Source organism: Petaurus breviceps, unplaced genomic scaffold (genome assembly GCF_028583685.1).
Source record: "Petaurus breviceps papuanus isolate PSGF00001 unplaced genomic scaffold, PetGlider_PUasm1.0 164, whole genome shotgun sequence".
In the NCBI taxonomy this organism is placed as follows: domain Eukaryota; kingdom Metazoa; phylum Chordata; class Mammalia; order Diprotodontia; family Petauridae; genus Petaurus; species Petaurus breviceps.
This window is the reverse complement of record NW_027185735.1, coordinates 3,811,087-3,830,808: the sequence shown is the minus strand read 5'-3', so window position 1 is coordinate 3,830,808 and position 19,722 is coordinate 3,811,087. Positions and strand designations below refer to the sequence as shown.

Here is a 19,722-nt window from a genome sequence, read left to right as displayed (position 1 = left end):
GCACTTGGAATTCTGCTGTGGTTATTGATAAATGGGAATGAAAAACATTCCTCTAGTTCTATTCAATGGATTGGCTCTAAGTGAGAGGCCTAAAAAGGTATAAATAATGGAACTATCTTCTAAAAATTTCAGAGGGAGCAGTGAAAACCAAAAGAAGTATATAATGTCTATGCTCATAAGAAAATAAATACATATATATACACACGCATCTTACAGGTATACAAACTCCAAAAATAATGAAATGAAACACTTTCTTCACTCACACTAAAGAAAATCACTTATAATTTCTACCACTATACTCTTCTATCTTTTAAGGGACAAGAGATGATAATGCAGGAAAAAAAAACAGACTGGTAAGCTAGGTAAGCATTTCTGCAAAATGTCCTTAGCTACTTTCTTAACACATTTTATAAAGTATATAAGCATATAAAAGCTTGGTTTAATTAAAGCAAAACAAGGGAAAGTAAGTGCATTAAATACTTCTAGGAATCACAGATGTTGTCCAGGACTATATCCCAAGCAAGTTCCCTCTAAAACAGAGATTCTTAATCTTTTTTCATGTTATGGACCATTTGAGCAGTTTGATAAAGGCAACTGACTCCTAAGAATGTTCTCTTTAAAATTAATAATTGAAGGAAACACAAAATTCCATTTAGAGTTCTGTGAAAATAGAGATGCAATTTTGTTTTCCCATCTAAGTTCACAGACCTGAAATCTCCCCATGGAACTGAGGTTAAGAACTGATCTAAAAGACAGTGTGACCTTTCCTGTGTCTGGTAGTGGCATGAAGCATGACTGTATAAAAAATAAAAAAAAATAAATTAATTTAAAAAATACTAATTAAAAAATTACTAAAATTTAAAATTATTTATTTTAAATATATTAAAAATTAAAATTGTTAATTGAAAATTACTTTTTAAAAAGGTAATTAAATTAAATTTAAAAAACTAATATGTTTTGAACAGATAATGTTTTATTCAACTTTCTGTCTCAGAGAACTTTTAACAAAGCACAAATCTCAGAAATGCATGCCCTATTTAACATTATTAGGACAACAAATTAAGAGAGCTTAACCTCTTTCCTAAATAATTGTATCTTATGGATAGAGGAAAAAGATTTCACATGATAGTGATGGTCAAACACCCAAAACAATACAAAATACAAGAATCAAATGCCTTTAATGAAAATAATTTGTCAGTCCTTGCAGAACTGAGATGCTAGTCTTCATATACTGCTGCCTTCTTTTGATCAATAAATTTACTAACCTTTGCTGATTTTTAAAGATGCATGGTTGTTTTGACAAAATTCACCCAAAGCCTGGAGAAGTTTAGGGCCATTAAAGTCAATCTCATCTCATGAATCCGCAGAGCTCTTCTTTCTTTTCAGAAGCAATGGGATATAATCGGGGTAAATTGGAACCTTCACATCATGGAATACTGAGTTCCCAGGGGACCAAGCCGTGGAGAGGATTCTATTCCTGTTTGGAAGGTTTTTTGCAGATTACTAAAACCACTTTTGGCCAAAATGATGATGGGTGAAGAGGATTTCCTATTAGCTAATCTTCAATTCACATTTACACAGCTATATTTGAAGGAAATTGCTAATGAATGATACATCAAATCCTTCCACATCACTTATAAGCTCTTCATAGACATGGACCAATATTTAATTTTGGAACCAGTAAGATGGTCAGAAGCATCATCTTTATATATGAAATGTTACTTTCATAATCATATTTCATATCAGGAATCTTATAAAACAAGATTTTGTTGTGGTAACAGTGTAATCTAGGCATTATGATCTCTTTTAAATACTCTAAATCCAATACATAATTTTTTTTCTTCCTCAAGACCTCCTAAAGCTATTTTAGTTTTTTAAGTCTGTGGGGTTTTTTTGGGGGACTATATTCCACATGTCAGCATCATATTCTTAATTTATCTGAGTAATAAAAGTCAGTTAAAAATAGTCATTAAGTCTCAATGACCTTTGGAGAAATTTATATCAGAAAATCAGGATCATTAAGTAGGTAGAGGTGAAGAAGTGATTTAATATAGTGATTTAATCAACACACACATATATAAATTTCTATTCCTACATTTGTTTAACTTTTATAATTATTATATTTTAGTAACAAATACTAGTTTTAAATTGTAAAAAAAACTGGCCCCACTGAGGAAATTTTACAACTTGGGTCAAGAATATTTTAATTTATAATGCCAATATTGCCAACTGAACCTAGATTGTATTTTTCTCCTTCAGAGGCTTGAAATTTACATTAAAAACTATTAAGATTTATGTTAAGAAGTCTTAGGTTTAGGTATCTAAGCTATATTTTTATTCCAATTCTACATGAGGCACTTGACTACATTTCCAGAACACTTCTTCTGACTAACTGGTTCTACCTTTGAAGTTCCAGAAAGATATATAATATAGTCTTGGCACTATTTCATATCTCTTTGATATACACCAAAAACATGCTTCTTAAGGGCTTCTTTATTTAAATCCCAAGATTATTTGTGGTTAAGTTACTATAATGTTAAAACAAAAGAACAAAATCAGTAAATCCAATAATAATTAAAGAAGCTGCATATAAGTTATGTACATTAGTGATAGTACATAGTTGTAATAAAATAAGGCACTCTTGCCATTGATCATCCTCCTGCTTTCCAGGTATTTCTCTTTCCTTTTCTTTTTGCCATTTCTTCTTCTTCCTTCCTTTTCTAGCATAATGTTTCTAGAGTGGGGTCAGTTGGCATGACATAGATCAAGCACTAGAAGCTGGTAACATAAGTTAGCATAGCAGGTGATAGAAAAGGCCCATACATTTTTGTTTCATAAAATGAGATATTTATAAAGTAATAAGAAAAATACCTGGCAGGTGGTATATAAACATTATTGTTATATTTATTTTATTATTAACAATTTTTGAGCACCCTTTATGTATGTATGTATGAATTATGTACCATGTTTGACTATCATGCATTCTGTAAAAGTTATACAAAACAGTTATTAAAGGAAACAAAAATTTTAAATAATTTTTATTTTGCTTTTTAACAGTACAAATATTTTAGATCACAAAATATTAATATTATTTGTGACTGAAAGTTTCATTACTTTAAAAAATATTAGTTTAAAAAATCTTTGAAATGTATGAATTCAAAGTCCTGGTTCTATGTTTAGATTATATTTCAATATTTGGTTTTAATGACTGTTACTGCTGGAAAAGATGTCTCATAAAAACAGGCATATCCAAGTGGAAGAAATACATCAGTGGCTGCATCTATGCAAATATTTTTGTTGAAATTCAGCTAGTATATTTACATTTCCTTTCATGTCAGTAAGCTGTATTTTCAGAACTATGTGAAATTGTTGCATCTCTCAACAAATGTCTTTGAAACCCACTATTATTATTGGAAGACTTTTAAACATATTGGAAAATTCTAGTTGAGAATTTGAAAAATGAAGATATGATAATTTTGGCAGGTGACATATTTACAACAAAAACAGTTTTTAAACATCTTACTAATCATGAAGCCTTCATAGTACCATTAGTTATTATTATCTGATGGCACAATATTTATGTAGGGTGAAGTTCATTAATAAGAATAAATGTAAATCCATTTTCCAAGTAACATTGACAACTGAAATTTTTTTGACTGACTTCTTGTTAGATCTGATTATTCCAGTATTCTTTTTATATCATAATATGGCTAATGCAGAGTTCTATACTGTAGAAACAGAACTGTTATCTCTGTCATTTTCTTGTTGTTTGTCCTTGTTGACACTATTAGAATTATTTTCAACGTGTACTTTCTTTATAGGAGTACTTTTAGGCCACCTGCCTATTTTATAAGAGCTGTATCAGTTAAAAATGAAATAATGTAATTTGTAAATTCACTTAATTGGGCACACATAACTTGTAATGCTTTGTAATAATCTAAAAGCAAATGAACAATTTCAGAGTACCAACATCAACAGCTCCACTCTGTGAAATTTCCACTCTGAAGATCATGTATTGTGATTTATGACCACATGACATATAAATCAAGTGAGGGTGGGCACCAGGGTCAATCTACTTATTAAATAAAGCTAAAGGTTATTGTTTTATGCTTTTAAATAAAAAAATACAGAAATAGAAGTTCTAATATTTTTCCCCACATTTAATACTACTACATTAAGACTTGTCTTGGGGAAAGGAGACATGAAAGTCACTGGCAAATGCCATACTAAGTTTGTCTGGATTTAGAAATACCTCAGTTATCCATAAGACTTCCTTTTTACCAATTAAGAGTGCTAATTTGATTTACTATGTATTCATATGCATGACAGAATCAGAAAAACCCTGATTCAAATACCACATCATATATTTGCCAAATGTTCAATCCCTAGGAAAATCACTGAACCTCTCTGTGCCTCAAATTCCTCATATGTAATATGAGGGGGCTACATTTGATGACTTCTAGGGTCCCTTCCAGTCCTAAATCTATGACCCTACAAGTATAAGTCTCTTGCATATGTTTATACAAATTTTGCTAGGGCTAAAATAAAATTTAAAAGAAATAGCACAAGAAAGTTCTCAACAAATTATCTTCATACCCAAATAGTTTCTACAAATGTTTACCTGCCACTGAGTAAGAAATTTGATTTAAGTTGTACATGAATTTCATGGTTACCAATCATAATTTTAAAGAGGTAGTAACCATTGTAATAGCAAGCAAAATAGGATTTTTTGTTCTTTTACTGGATTGAGTCTTAGCTAATCAAGTACCTTTGAGCCTCACCTTTGGCTGTATCAAGTCTTTGACTGGAAACAGTATACGCTGTATTGCCCTTAATAGGCCTAAGAGAATATGAAGATCTCCCCTGCCCCTTAATAGGTCGAATGTAATCACATGGGAGCCCACAGTGGGAGCAGCTTGAAAAAAGGACTGGAACAGGAATGAGCAGATAAAGAGAGAGCTGGGAGCAGGCAGAATTGAGAGAGAGAATGTTTGTGATGTTGGCATTCTGTCTGTCTGTTGGTCTGTGCTGAAGTCCTATTAATTGTGTTGATTTCTCAGACAGATTCTGTATTGGTTTCTCAGAGAGAAAGTGAATTGAGATGATACTGCTGGTAATGTGTGTAAATATTGTTGGAGCATATACCGTTAAGCATTGTTTTCCTAGAAACAGAAACTGTGAAAGGCTTGGAGTGGAGCAGTCCCTGTTACCTGAGATAAGGAACAACAGCAGAGAGATGCCTACATGTAAATTCCAGGAAAGAGTTTGGAAGCATGTGAATACAGGCAAGAGTAGGAAATGGTCAGCTTGTGTAGAAGGAGCTGTGGGGTTTGGAAGCCAGCCTTGAGTCAAGATGAAAGGACTTTACTTTATAACTCTGTATTGACTGATGAGATCTGTAACTTAACTGTGACCTAGGGGTAGACTGTGTTTGTATTTTCTGCTATACCTTAAAGATGACTATAAGATATACTGAATGATATATTTTATTTGTGGCCACCTTAGTAATAAGTTGCTATGTCATGTTGTTGTGAATATTAAGCTTTAGTTTCTTGAATGTTATGATTTAGTTTATTGCTGAATAGAGAGTTCATTCATAGAAAGTTATTCACAGCAGCAGTCCTCAGGAGAGCTGCTCATGATTTCCTTTACAACCATTTATATTCCACACAATACTTCAAACATGCATAAATTACTGTTATATGATGCCATGGAACCAGTGATATATGTGGTTTTATGTGGTTACTTTTAAAAATGAATGCTATAGATTTCTTAAAACTATATTACTAATGTTTTAAGCAGCCATACATAGTGCTAAAGTCACACAGACTTCACAAAAAGGAAAATTAAAATTAGTGTTGTATTATACTTTAATATATGTATGCAATTTTTATGCATATCATTTAAACAGGTTTTCTATTTTAATTTTTTAATCCATTTTAATAACACGTTCATAAGTTGTGTGGGAGAACTACAATATAAACTATGTATGATGACAAATATAGAGGCAAAATGCTTCCTAAGTTAAGTGGGAATTTAAAAATCAGGGATCAACATTGTAATTAAAGGAATGGAAAAAATTATTCAACACCTAATGTGGAAAGAGCACAAATTTAATCAGAGTTGATTTATTCTAAGGGACACAAGAGACACAGTAGGTATATGGGCATATTAAAAATTCTGCAAGTGTATATTTAGCCAACTTATTTCATTGTAATTATCAATTATGTAGGCAAGAAAACATTAATTAAATGTCTAGTACTTGTCAGGCATTGTGATAAGAAGTGGGTACACAAAGACAAAAGATGGAAAACTCTTTGCCCTACAGGAACTTATATTGAAATACCTGAAATACTTCCCTGAATAAGAACTTCCATTAACAGTGACACTCCTTTCCAAATGTTGGGTTGCCCTATACATAGTAATATTTTTTGTATCCTCGAGTCTATAATAGAATACATATATATATAATGTATATATTACATATATACATAAATATGTGTATATATAATATATAATAGAATATACAGACTACTACATACTATGTATGTATATCTATCTATATACATATGTATAAATATAGATATAGTATACTACAGTAGAACACTGAATTTAGAGTCAAATGACCTGGTTTCAAACCCCAGTTTTACTACTTATGTCAACTGACTTTCCAGTTTTCCTAGCAGTTCTTCTCAAAAAGGTAGTCTTTCTCCCAATAATTTGTTTTTGAGTCTATCAAATATTAAACTGCTGTTTTTAACTGCTTCTGTTTCTTGTTTATGGGTCTTGTCTTGATAGGTAAACTCCCACATATCTTACTCCTTTTTAATTTAAAAAAAATTGGAATTTCTCATTTTTTTTTCCTTTTTTGTCTTGTAGATTTATTTTATACTCTCAAGAGTTGGCTTCTGAATCAGGAAGACAAAGGCCCAAGTTCTGTTACTGACAAATACATATTATCTGAACATTGGCAAAGAAGAAACAAAATAATCCCTATTTGTAGATGAATCAGAGAAGAAATTAAGCAAATAGCTTTAGGTGGCAGAACACAAGTATTTTTACAGAATCATTCAGTCAACAAAAATTAAGCATTACTCTTTAACTTTTGATAGAATTCACTTGTAAATATATTTGGCCTGGAGGTTCCCTCCCCTCCTACACAGTTAATGTGTAGTTTAACTTCTATGCACATAGTTGTTGGTTAAATGTGTAGTTTTTATTTTTCTGAACTTGAATTAAGATTTTTATTTCTCATTTCCCCTTTTTAGTCAGTATAGTAATTAAGTTTTTAAGTAGCCAGTATAAGGGGGTGATAGCAGGAAATATGATTGCAAAGGGGAACTGAGAAGTCACATCAAACCATCTCAAAAATCAAAGGAGAATAATTTACAAACTCTATCAGACAGTAAGCAAAATTCACATCCTAGTAATGTGCCAAATCAGCAGAAGCCTTCTAGGCACTGCTATCAGGGCCTTTTAGTACTATGAAGTATAAACCTCAACCAAATTCTAGACATCCATAGGAAGACCAAAAGTACACCAAATGGTGTTGATAATTTTGAGATGTGGTCATGTTAACATGTTTTACTGACAAATCTGAAATGATTTGGATTTAAGAGTCTGTTTCTCATTGAAAGGTGTTTATATTTATGGGAATGGGAAGACAGGGGAGGGATCCTTGGAGAGGGGGTAGGCTAGTCATAGGAAGGCAAGGTAGTAGGTGAAAATAAAGCAGAGGAGGCAGGAGGGATAGGAAATAAGAGATAGGCATATACATAAAAAGAAATATCAGGAATAGAACAGGTTTGGGAAAGTACTTGTCTATATATGTATGTATATGTGTATCTATGTCTATAACTATGGAGAAACATATCTAAACTTTATTGTGGCTTTCCGGGGGGTTTAGGGGTAGGGGAAAATAGAACAAAGTAAAAAAGTGCACAGCAGAGAACAAAAGAAAACTCACAAGGAAGCAAAGAAAAGATGGACAATTCTCAATACTAGTATTATCATCACATAGGCTTTCTTGAAATGAAAATTTAGTGTTGCATATTTTGAATCATTTCTTATGTTCTGTTATGTACATGACATGCTTTTATTTCTAAATTTGTATATAAGTTCCAATATTTAAGTTCATGATATGTTTTCATTTTTTTTCTCTATTCTGTATCTGTGTTCTGGTACTGAATCTAAAATAAAATTTTGGAAAAAAAAAATGATATGACCCAATCACGAGCAATTAGTATCTGTCTCTATTTCTATAGAGTGTTTAGCATTTTGGAGCTGCACTTATATACTCTCAGATATTTTATATTACATAGTTATTCTGAACACAATTTCCTTCTTTTATCTTTTCCTGATGAATTTTGTTAATAATGTATAGAAAGGCTTTTGTGCGTTTTATATCTTACTTTACTGAAATTCTTAAATTTACTAGTTTTAGTTGAGTATCTTGGTAAACCATCACGTATCTGAAAAAAGAAATTTCATTTCTCCTTTGCCTATGTCTTATTATTTTATCTTGTTTCTTTATCTTGTTCCCCTAAAGCTAGCTCACTACAAGTACTATATCAAATTTTATATATATTTGTAATATATATTACAATATATACAAATATAAATAAATACATAAATATACATAATATACATACATATAAATTATAATATAATCAAATAATTGTGACAATGGATATCCTCACCCCTGATTTTACTACAAATTCCCCTAGTTTTTCTCCCTTACAAATGATGCTAATTCTTGGTTTTGGAGAGATACAGCTAACAATATTTGTGAATGGGTCATTTATTCCTTTCTTTTCTTCCTTAAGCACAAAGGAATTTTGTATTTTGTTAGAAGCATTTCCCTTACTATTTTTTTTAATTAACATAGTCTATTGTGTTTATCGATTTCCTAATATTGAAGCAATACTGCATTCCTGATATAAGCCTTGCTGGATGATAGTGCTTAAAATTTTATATGTTGTTGTAGCCTCTTTGCTAACATTTTGTTCAATATTTTAGCAATGATATTAAATAGATACTGGTTAACATTTTCTTTCTCTGCTTTATGAAGTTTTGTAGGATCACTCTTTTGACAATTTTAGTAAACAATTTACACAATATTATAATTATTCTTTGAGTATTTACTAGACTATACTTGTAAATTCATATGTTCCTGGGGTTTTTACCCCTTAGGAAGTTTTTTTAATGGCTTTTAATTTTTAATTTCAACAAAAATGTTTTTAAAAAATTACTAAACTTAATAAAACATACATAAAAAATTTAAATAAAATTAAAAAAACTATATATGAAACTGAACTGTTGCTTATAGTTTCTTTAGAATATATATATATATGTTTTACTTCAGCAAAATAAGAACAAACCTGTTTGTATCTTTCTTGTTCCCCCTTTCTGAACTTTTATGTGCATTTTGAGATTTTATTGTTTGTATTACTATTATAAATATCGCTAATATACTTTTCTGTTCTTTATTCTGTGTAATGTGTCTTTAGACTTCATTTCTTATGACACAATTTTCCATTATGTTTGTATACATTAATTTGTATGGTCCAGCAATTAAATTCTTTGTGCCATTTTCTATTTTGGAGTATCAGTGATTTATCTTTATAATCACAGAGCAAAACAAATGAGTTGTTAATGTGTGAATTTTTAAAAAGCACCTACTTTAGCTGTTCATAAGCTTTTTGTTTTTTTCATATTTTTTATCTCTGGAAGGTTTTCATGTATTTGAGCTCCAATAAATGTTACATACAAAAGCTTAATTATCTCAAGGGTTTGTGATCTGAATTCTATTCAGCAATTTTCCCTTGCTGTCATGGCAGTTTCTGCCAGCATACATTCCCCGCTCCACAACTCCCTACTCCTGACCCACATATGCCATCATTCTGGGGCAGTGAGTAAGAGAACCCAACACTGCTCCCTCACCCCAAAGCTAAGGAGGTAGAAATATAGGAAACCAGAAGCATACTCTGCCTGGGGCATAATGTACACTGCACAGGAGTCACAGAACTAAAGAAGAGAGGGAACTGGGGCAGGGTACCAATGCGTATGGGAGCTCCACTAGGCCTGAAGGAAAGGGGACTAGCATCCAGCTGCGCTCTGTTTTTTCCCTCCAGAAGTCATCTGGGGTAGAGACTAAAGTCAGTGGAAAAATGAAATTTACCGACACAGAAGAAAGTTGGGTTAGTTTGGAGGTCCTGACCTTAGAGTCTACTTTGAAGGAGTCATAAGGTGAGTAATGGAGGAATATAAGGGAAAAAAAAAGACCAAAATTACCAAAGACCTTAGAAGGAAGAAAACTCATTTAAAGGCCTTGAATATAAGCAAATGAATTAATAAGGAACACTGGACAACTAAACTGGTCCAAACATATGAAACAAAGTCTTCCAAAGGAAAGGAATAGAAAAATGTCTTCCAAAAGAGCTCCTACTCATAGGCAATGCTAGTGATTAGTGGCCAGAAATTTATAAAGGACACACTTTTAAACTTAATCTGCATTAGCAACATTTTCTCCATTTCTTTCTTTAGGTTGGACAATCAAGAAAACAATAAACCAAGCCTAGATTTATATTGTTTGCCAAATTCTGGATTGTAAATGCTCTCACTGAAAATTTAACAATGGGCTTGAATGAGCTTGTTGGAGCTAGCTCCAGCACTTTCCTCGTACCCTGCAAACCTGAATCTCATCAATGAGAAAACAAGGGTGTTAAGAGAAGCACTTTTGAAACATTCCTATGTGGGGGAAAAAAGATGTAAAAAGATAATTTGCTTTGCTAATATCTCAGATAATATAAGCACAATAAAGGCAAACAAATACAATAACTATGAAGAAATAAAATAAATTATCACAGAAAAAAAAAGAAAAAACCTAGAAAGACATATAAATGGTGAGGGAAAAAAAAGAAAACAACCAGGGGTCATTAACAGATTTCTTTCAAAAAGTACACAAAGAGACAAGGGTAAAAGCAGAACCTAAAATGGCAATTATAGTTGAAGAACAGCCCTGAAATTGCCTGGACTTAAGTCTTATACAGCTCCACCTGAAGGGTTAGGGGTGCATGAGACCCCAAAATACCAACACGCCAGGTCCTGCTGAATGAATTTGATTCAAGCCTTCTCTCAGCCAAAGAAAAGTAAAGTTTATTAGAGATTCGCCATATTGGGTAGACTCTTAAGGAACCTTGGTATCTGTGATGCTTACATTGGGCAACTAGGCCAGAATCATCTGACAGAGAGAAAGTCTGTGCTAGGTCATTCTCCAGCCTTCCTCCTTTCATGGAGGCAAGATGGGGTTTCATATACAGAAAGGTTGTGGGAGGAAACAAGGGTTGTCTAGGAGTTTGTCAAGGGTCTTCAGGAGGAGTCAATGAGGTGGGATTCCAGTAATGAGTGATTAAGGGTGGGAAGTTGCTGGAAGCTACCTAGAGACAACAGACTATGGTGGGCTAGGCCAGTTCAAGGGTGGAGCAGATTTAGGTATAGATATTTTGGGAGGATCAAGGGTGGGAAATTGCTGGACAAAGGAGGGCTAAAGATTTGGGCAGAAGAAAGGCCTATAGCCTCAGGCAAATGCCTTATACTGGAAGATTCTGAGAGCTCAAGGAGGTTTCCAGAGCCTGTACCTCAAGGATTCAAGGAGAGGTCAAGGGGGTTCCCAGAGCCTGTACCTCATCATTCCCCCCTCAAACAAATGGGACCCAAATTGCTTTGGGGTAAAGGCAAAGATCTCAGCTTCTGAAAGTGCTTCCTGCTGGCAATGGGCTCTCTGTCCCTGCCTCTCTGGGTCCCATTCATGGGAGTCAGACTTCACATTCAAGGGGTCAGACTCTGGAACATGCCTGATGCCAGGTCCAGTGGGCTGGTGAACTTGGATTCAGTCAGAGGTTGGTATAGCCTTGATGGGGTACCTGGGGTCTAGGTCAAACCAACTGGTAAAAGCAGTCTGTGAAGTTGTAACTGCAATTTGTCCTTTCCCACCCTTGAGCTCTGCCCCTTCTCCCTATCCCACACTCCACCTAGGCAACACCTAGTGACACCTTTTGTTCTTACTTTATCTCTTCATTTTTTCTCAGGACTGGCCCACACCCTCCTTTGTCCTTGCCTTTTGTCTCCTTTGACCTGGCCCAAATCTTTTTTGGTAAAAGCAAGGTAAAAGGTAAAAAGCATGTACCCCTCTCACTGGCAGGTCCCCTAAAGGACTCTTGCCCGCTGTAATGGCGTAATAATAAACTTTCTCAACTCTAACTCCAAGCAAGGCTGAGCTGAATTCTTTCCAGATGCCCTTGCAGGTTTCCTGGTCTTGGATGAGATCAGGGTTCCTGCTGAACCTACTGGGATCCTGTCCCCCATTAGCCTGAGTGGTAATCTGGAGGCTGATGGCTTAAACCCTGGGGTAGACAAACCTGGCAAGGAGGTTAAGCAAACTTAGACTAAACAAGTACCAAAAAAATAGAGATAGGACAATTTCCCTGGTTGGAATTAAAGATGACTATGGCAAGGCCAAAAAGCTGTCAAATATCCCTTTCCTTTCCAAATCGTTCCATGAACATTTAGCACATGGAAATCAATAGCAGCCACAGAATCTAGTAATTTTCAAAAATAGGCAACAACTCCCAAAGCTTGTTCTCTCCTTTCATCATGATAGAGTGAAAGGTTTTTTTCTAGATTGGGTAAAGCTGGAGTGGTGGTCAATTTAGTTTTCAAAGTCTCAAAAGCTTTCACCTGGTGGTCTGGGCCTTGAGCAGCAATTAATGGTTGCAATTCCTCCCAGGCCTTGGGTTTAACTGGATATACACCACAATGGGGGGGACACTTTAGGATCTAGGAGCCCCCTTGAGCTCTCCTTGAATCTTTCAGGTACAGGCTCTGGGAACCCCCCTTGAACTCTGATTAAATCATATGAGGCATTTATTTGCATGAGGCAATAAGCCTTACAAAGTGGCTGGGCCCAGACCTCATTACTAGCCTGGTCCTCCATTGTCCATCTACTTCCTACCCTAGAGCCTAACAAACTATCAATCCACCCTTGAACTGGCCTACCCCACCATTGTCTGTATTCTCCAGGTAGCCTCCAGCAACTTCCCACCCTTAATCATTGACCCTCCCCAAACTCCTCCTCTAGACCACCCCCAGATTTCTCCCACAACTTCTGTATATAAAACCCCATCTCCATGTGTGTGAGAGCACCATAGAATGACCTAGCCCAGGCTTACTCTGTGTCCAATACAAGTGAACTTTTAATAATCTTTACTTTTCTTTGGCTGAGAGAAGACTTGAGTCGAATTCATTCGACAGGACCCGGTGTGTTGGTATTTTGGGGTCTCCGGAGCAACCCTAACTCTCTATGGGTAACCTTTTCACTGGCGTGGCATAAGTAGCTCACCCAGGAGTTTCCTGATCCCAAACAATTGACTCCTACACTTTTGAGTGAACATGGGAAGATCTGGAAGGCTTAACTAGAGGCATGGGAAGTAGCCAAAGAAAATGCCCAGAAATGAGATAGTGTTTTGTTGGGAATAAGTCAGTGTTACAGGATGGAAGACTGTATGTTGGGGAGTAAGGTCTAAGAACCCCTCCTGGATTACTGCCTTGTGGTGGAGAGACCTGTATAACTCAATGAAACTATGAGCTATGCCATGCAGGGTTAGGAAAAGACAGGTCATAGTGGAGAGTTCTGAAAAAAAGTGATCCACTGGAGGGGAAATGGCAAATCACTCTTTTGTCAAGAAAACTCCATGGACAATACAGAGGACAGAAGGGCCTGGTGTGCTATGGTCCAGGGGGTCACAAAGAATTGGATACAACTGAATAAGAGTAAAGGTATAAGAAGATTGTAAAGGCAGAAGAGGGCTAGGTTATGAAGATCTTTGAATGCCAAATAGAGCATTTTGTATTTACTCCCATAGGCAATAGGAAGCCACTAGAATTTGCTGAGTGGAGAGTGGGGGAGGAGGTTGGGTCATTGGAACTGCACTTTAGGAAAATCACTTTAGTGACTGAATAGAGAATTGGGTTGGAATGGAGAGAAACATAAGTCATACAGACCCACCAGAAGGCTATGCAATAATCTAGGCGTGAGGTTATAAGGGCTTGAACTAGAGTGCTGCCAGGGTCAGAGAAGAGAAGGGTACATATATGAGAGATGTTACAAAGGTGAAGCCAACAGGCCTTGGCAATACGGTATATATGAGAGGGTTGGGAAAGGGGGGGGAGACTGAGGAATCAAGAAGAGTCTTAAGTTGTGAGTCCAAGGGACTGGGAGAAGGGTGTTCCCTATAGGGAATTACTTCCCAGAATTACCCAGGGAAGGTAGGAGATGGGAAAGGATTAAGAGGAAAGATAATGAGTTTTGTTTCAAACATATTAAGTTTAAAATGTCTACTGGACTTCCAGTTAAAGATGTCTGAAAAGATTGGAGATCAGCAGAAAGACTGGGGCAGGAAACACTTGAATCATCATCAGAGAAATAGTAATTAAATCCACAGGGACTGAAGAGATCACCAAGTGAAGTAGTATAGAGAGAACAGGAGGGTCCAAGCCAGACAGAAGGAAGTAGATGTCTTGTACTGTTATAGATGGAAGTGATTGCTTTGGGGCAGACAGGAGATACCTGGCCTAGCCCCTAGCAACATTTCCTCAGGGAACACATCATGCTGAGCAGGAAATGGAAGACTTAGAGAAGCCCAAGGAGGCTTGGTATGAGGCAGAAGCAGGAAGTGGTAGACTCCCTGCATAGATGGAAGGCCTCCAACTCAGCCCTTAGCAGCCTTTCCTCAGGGGAATACACTCTAAATTAGTACCATTACTCTGGAAAGCAATTTGGAATTATCCTCCAAAATTACTAAATGGTACCTGTCTGTGATACCACTATTAGGTCTACATACCAAAGAGAACAAAGACATAAGAAAAAGTTCCATATGTAAAGGGGGAAAAGTATTTATATAGTTCTTGATAATAACCTCACAGATTTGTCTTAAGGAACAAATGAGATATTTGAAAACCTTTAAGTGCTACACAAGGGAAACTATGGTGGGCAACTAATTTGTCCATCAACTGGGGAACGTCTGAACAATTTAACAAAATATCATTATGAAATGAAAGGATGAAAGGGATGATTTCAGAAAAGCCAAGTTAAAACTTGAATGAACTACTAATGCAGAGTAAAGTACATAGGAGAACAATTTATTTAATAATAGCAGGTAAGGGCAAATAATTTTGAAAGTCACAATTCTAGAGTACCATTTTGAAATATACTATCCATCTTCTGAGAGAGAGGTGATGAACTCAGGATGTAGAATGAGACATTTGGGAGGCACTGACAATATGGTACTTTGCTTTGCTTGATTCTGAATTTTGTCTAAGTACCTAAATACATTACAAGAACTTGATTGGAAAACTTTTACATGAAAGCACTACACTTGAATACTAACCCTCCCAAAAGTAGAATTGTTAGGGTACTGGATAGGGGAGGATGACTGAGAAAGAGTTCATGTAAGGAGGTCTGTGGTTGTTTAACTGTTTTGTAAAGTTTCTAGGCCTTTAATTTCAATACAGAACCTAGAGTTCTGTGACTGTGTTTTGCAATTTGGGTACATGATTTTTAGCCATAGGCTTCTATATGTGCACCTCCCCCCGCCCACCCCGCCATGCGCACACGCACACACACACACACACACACACACACACACACCAGAAGTCTTAGTGCAGTTTTAAGCTAGCCAAAGCTATGGTAATTTTAACTTGTTGCACCAGACCAAAATCGTAAAAGAAACTATGACAAACATATATTTGTATATAAATAAATACAATAGACAATTAAAAATGAAACCAGATCTATATCAGACACTAAAATTAAAATAACAAATCATATATTGTTCTAATACCTTTTATGAAGATTCAAAAATGTTATCTAGTCTTACCTATTCCTTGCTATGCATGCCTTGCTATTGGTCAAAAGTAATAAAAGCCTCATTAATAAAGGAGAAAAATACATATTAGATTTCAATTTCATAAAATATTAAATGAAATTCATAACAGTAATGATAAGTATGTCTTTAAAATAAAATTTTAACTAGGTAATTAGACAGACTTTACCTAATTAAAATTTATATGTATAAAATTTAATTAGGTAAAATCTGTCTAAAATGAGGTTAACAGCATATTGTAAAGATTTCAGACAAAATAAACTAACATGCAATAAGCTATACACTTTGTCATTTTCACACTTTTAATTATATGCCAGAAGAGGAAATCTATGGCCTTTTTAAACTGCACAAAGTCATTTGGGGAAATGATGAAGGGTAGAAAGAAATAATATACTTGCCTACTTTTTTTTAGTTAATTAGTGCAACCCAAGAAATACTATTTAGAATCTATGTGGCCAAGAGGGAAAATTACAAAACCTTTTAATGTTTCTTTTTTAGAGACAAATCAGCAAAATAACTCAGTCTATCTATTCCTATACTCTGGGGTGATAATTTTCAGTTATCTAAATGTATATCAATAGACTACTACTTTCTCAAAAAGAAATGGTTATATTTAATTAGAATAAAGAAGAGCAAAAGATAAAAAGAATTCTACAACAAAACCAGCAAATATTAAATTTGTCCTAAACTTTTACCTAAATACGGTACCTGGAAATGACAACTTTTCTATATTCCTACTTGGTTCAATCAAATCTTAAATAATATCTAGACTCTAGAATATAGAAAATGGCAAAATAATCCTTTAAGTCTTAAAAAAAACCCTAAATATGTAGCTGTCTCCTCAGTCAAACCAGAAGTCAGGGTAATATAGAAATTTTTCTTTTTCTAGGTAGCTGAGTATATTCAACATTTCATCATAATGAAAAGATGGAAACTATCACTGATATAAATCTATACATTACAATGTATTACAAAATCATAAGCAAAAAAACATTATATTGCCTTAGTTTGGTAAAATGAAGAAGTGGGAAATTATACTTTAAAAGTAAGATAGTAGAATAGTAATGTCTCTACAATTCAGAGAACCTGGTTTCAAATCCTACCTTTGACACTTGTAGTGTGACCATGGGTAAGTCACTTAACCCACTTGGGCCTCAGTTTCCTCATTTGTAAAATGAAGTTAGATTAGATAGTCTAAAAGGTCCCTTCTAATTCTGGATTTATGATCCTATATATATATATATTTTTTTTTAATTTAAGAAAAGAGAAAAAAACTAAGCAAAAGGAAAATTGTTGGAAATCTTCCTTTAATAAGCAGAAAAGTGCTTATTGAGGTGCTATGAATAAATTATATTACTTCAGAATAGAGTCTAGCTAGTATTCAAACTCATTTGAACTGTAACTTTTTATTTGTGAAGATCAAAATACCATAAATTTTGTTAAAGGTCAAAGATTAAATCTTTCTTTTAAGAACGTGATTCTGATAGATACACCCTGGCTGGGTGAGCACAGTCAACAGAAAGTTTAAAGGCAAAAGGAAACATTTTTCTCTGCTTATCTTTCATAATATTTAGAAGAATATTTAATATATACATATGTTCTGTTGCTTCATTCTGTTTGCATATTTTTACCCATCTTATTTTTCAAATCAAGTTACCCAGACACAGCAATATTTCCATAGCACCCTGTTAAACCAGAGTTTGCCAAGGAATACAGTTACATATTAAATTTTTAACATTTTTGTTCTAAACAAAAAAAATTAAATACCATTTGTGACAATTACAGTAAAAACAAATGCTATATCAACTGGGTATAGACAGCAAGCAATACTTAGTTATAATGACTAAGAAGTTACTAAAGGCAAGAATTTGTCTAATTTTTATTTTTAAAAATCACATATCCATAAGTAAAATTCAATATCCACAAGTAAAATTTCCCTATTACTTAAGGCAATAAAAATAATACCATCTTGTTGTCGTATTAATATTAGTTATAAGTTCCTAGAGTTTAAACCAGTGAATGACTGTTTTTTCTTTCATTTTGTGGAAAACTCATATATAATTGGGGCACTATATAGAGTGTGGAGTCTGAAATCTGGGAGATTTATCTTCCTGGGTTCAAATCTGGCTTCAAACACTAGCTCTGTGACCCTGGGCAAGTCACTTTAATCTCTATTTGCCTCAGTTTCCTCATCTGTAAAATGAGCTGGAGAAGGAAATAGCAAGAAAACCCCAAACGGGGTCACAGAGTTGGACACAACTGAAAATGACTGAACAACAACATACATAATTCAATATAATCCCTACTAATTAACCTTAAATTCAGAATTTTATTAGAAGGACTATCATCATTAAGGTAACTTCTTGTGAATTACAGGGATAATGCATAAATTATTTTCAGATATAAGGCTACAGATCAGAAATAAATGAGCACACTCCACTGAGAGTGCACTAAATTCTAGTCCCAGCTCAGTTAAAATTAGCTAGAAAAGTCTGGTCAAGTAATTTAATTTTTCTGCATCTCAAAGTTGAGGAAGTCAAATCAGAAGATCTTTAAGGTTCTTTCCAGCTCTAAATCCTATTATCCTGGACAAATTACTTAACCTCTGTGGGCCTCAGTTTCATCTCAAAAAGTAAAAAGGGTAGACTAGATGATTTCAACAGTCTATCAATGTGCTAAAATTCAAGTCTCATTTCAGATAAAAATCAGTGAACAAAACAGGTTGTAATACTAATATAAAAGAGTCAAAAGATTAGATCTTAGGGATAAAATTACAGGTCCCATTCATTTGTCTAAATGCTCTCAATATAAAACATTCAAAAAACTTTTCCAACACAAAATACATAAACAGTAAACCATATCATACAACAAAAATATGTCTATTCAAAATTTCCCTAATAAAAGTCAAAGTTCTTGACAGCTAAACCAAGACCAAAACTTTATGGAGGCATGGAATTGGTGTCTAGACAAGACAAAAACTTGACTTTCATCCCCAAAACTTTAGTTGCCTTCCTGAGAAAAGTTTCAGTGGAAGGACAATAAGAGTTGGAAGTCAATGTTTCCATAAAGATACTACAGCAAAATGTATAGCTAGATAGCCCTTTGGAATACTTACACAAAAATTCATTTACTATTACACAAAATCACATCTTCCCTAAAATCTCTAAAATGAAATAATTTGTGGCATGAGTATAGTATGTAAAGACTTGATTAGATTTCAGGATATGCTTCCTCTTTTCCTCTCTTCCTCTCAATGCCAATTCTGGCATTGTAAAAAATATACATAAAATATTTTTCCCACAACAATACATTACACATTCTTCCTAGGATACCAGCAAGCAGCCACCATCCCCAGAACTGAAATTTGAGGGGAAGGGTAAGACATAGGACAAAGCTGGTTGCAACATAAATCCAACAATGACCAATGTGCAAGAAGTAGTATAAGGCATAGAAGATAACGTATCAATAGAAAAGGTCATGAGAGAAGGATATCATATGGACAACCAGAGTGCTAAACTGGTACCAAGAAATATAAAAAGATTTTAAGAGGAAGGAAGGACTCTAAAACATTGGGTGGATCCTCTGTGAAGGATCTATGGGAGGAAGAATAAGAATCTAACAGAATGAGAAGGCATGATTCTGATATACACAAATGGAGGAAATAATTAGATCAGTGAGATTATATTCTATTATAGTGGTTCAACTAATCAGCTAGATATAACTGACTAATGATTAAAAAAAGATTTTGATTCTTACAGTTATATAACCGTCATTACCTTCT

At 34.3% G+C, this 19,722-nt stretch overlaps 1 protein-coding gene across 5 annotated transcripts in view; it reads right to left on the bottom strand.

The window, feature by feature from the left end:
- DDHD1 (DDHD domain containing 1) overlaps positions 1-19,722 on the bottom strand; it is a 124,773-nt gene that overhangs the window by 59,334 nt on the left and 45,717 nt on the right. The gene's annotated exons all lie outside the window — the stretch shown is intronic.